The 1,771-nt window shown below is 49.2% G+C and overlaps 1 protein-coding gene across 1 annotated transcript in view; it reads left to right on the top strand.

Moving 5' to 3' along the window:
* Nucleotides 1–6: 6 nt before the first annotated feature.
* znf536 (zinc finger protein 536) overlaps nt 7–1,771 on the top strand; it is a 224,436-nt gene continuing 222,671 nt past the window's right edge. Inside the window, 1 exon segment of the mRNA XM_031846060.1 lies at nt 7–566. The gene's annotated coding sequence lies outside the window, so the exon portion shown is untranslated.

The following is a 1,771-nucleotide window of genomic DNA, read 5'->3' as shown; positions in this document are numbered from 1 at the left end:
TTTTTTTTTTCGTGCCACGGGAAATGTAACGATGAGGAGGTTAATTCTTTAAGCGAGGTTCTGTGCATCAGCTGCTTTTTTATATCCCCCGTTAACGGCGAATACCGCAAGACCCGGGCTGTATCCAGCCAGTCGGCTCTGCTTTCTACAATGGAGTGCCTTTTTTAACGGTACAATGCATTTCACCTACCAGATAGGGGGAGTCCAAGCTGAAAAGATGAAGGGAATATGCTGATGCCTGGCGATCGGCAGCAATGCAAACGTTCACCTTTTAGCAGGCAGCGACAGAGAGGGGCAGAAAAAAGCGAGTAATAAAGCCGGAATATTCTTTTTTTTTTGTACGTTTCAAACTCGGGATGCGCGACAGGGAGCAGCTGTAGGGACAGGATCGAGGAGTGGACGGTTCTCTTAACATGTCCGAAGCGCACTTTTCAACACCCCCGTCATCCGACGAGAATATGATCCGGTCAAATCATATGGACATGCCTCATTATTCAATGAACACAATCTCTCGCAACGCATCGTTTACGCTCAGGAGTTAGCCGGCGCTTCTCCACATTTTAAAGGTAAGAAGAAGTGTGGAGCTTCTCTACACGACTTGGCTTTTTTTTTTTTACTTGCGGGCTTGAAGTGCATTACTCGCTGGGAAGTCAGTTTTGGGGAGAATCGGGGTTGTTGTGTGCGGGTGCATCACCACGGACCCCCCCCCCCCCCCCCCCCCATACCCCGACGTCTCCCCGAGCATGATTAGAAAATAACAGTGCAATTATCCGGGGCAAGTGACGGTCGTGAAAAACTGCGACAAAAACCGCAGCTGGGACCGAGACGTGGGCTCGCGATGCTCCGACACCTTGAAAACTCAACGCGAGGAGAAAATAAAACAATTTGTTTTAACAGAGCAGAAATGAAATAATAAGTTGTGTGTGCATGTTTTCACTCTGTAACACCGCCTGTGCGCAATAAGGCATTTGGGCGCACGGCTTCTTTTTGCAATATTGCGCCTACAGATAACAGCGAAACAGCACGAGACTTTATAAAGAAAAGTCCAGCCCGTGTTCCCCCCGGTAAGAGCGTGCACGAACAAAACTTTTCTCCCAACACCCCGGCACTTGTGCCGAACGAGTGCCGGTGAGAGGGCGAGTCAAGTTTACCGGCTCGTTTACCGACCATGTGTCAAAAAAACTTGTGAGATGGAAGAAGAGCCGATGAGACCTGCCATTTTGTGCTGTGATCGACCTCTCTTATGAATAAGCAGCCCCTGCATTCTGCTTTGACGAGACGTTACGAAAGCGTTCAGACAGAGTGGGGGTAAACAACGCAGATCAGAGGCGGTCAAATTGGCATTTTTTTTGGGGGGGGGGGGACTCGGTGTCACCCTTGATTGTGGGGTAACGTGCAGGTTTATTTTGAGAGAGAGGGGGGGAGAAAGTTAGAGCGAGTCGGTTAAAGGCTACAGGAGGCTGATAGATATCCGTTCCATGTGGAAATATAAAATGACGGAGCCCATAAGCCAATCATTTTATTCCGGGGGAATGGAAGAGGTCGGGTGTGTGACATGTCATTGCACCCGCACGCTTTCAGGAGTTTTTCCACGTAATCTTCATTTAATTCGCTACAGGGTGTTTATTATTTAGGATATCATAAAGACCCAGCAGGTTGAGCGCGTTTTTTGTGCGCTAAAAAAGGAGACGGTTGCCGAATTCCCACGTTGAGTCTCGCATGTCCGAATTTGTGTTTTGAATGACGTGGGGGGGGGGGGGGGGGGGGGGGG

This window comes from Anarrhichthys ocellatus, unplaced genomic scaffold (assembly GCF_004355925.1).
Source record: "Anarrhichthys ocellatus isolate YVR2014 unplaced genomic scaffold, GSC_Weel_1.0 scaffold6, whole genome shotgun sequence".
Taxonomy (NCBI): Eukaryota; Metazoa; Chordata; class Actinopteri; order Perciformes; family Anarhichadidae; genus Anarrhichthys; species Anarrhichthys ocellatus.
This window is presented reverse-complemented; position numbering and strand designations above follow the sequence as displayed.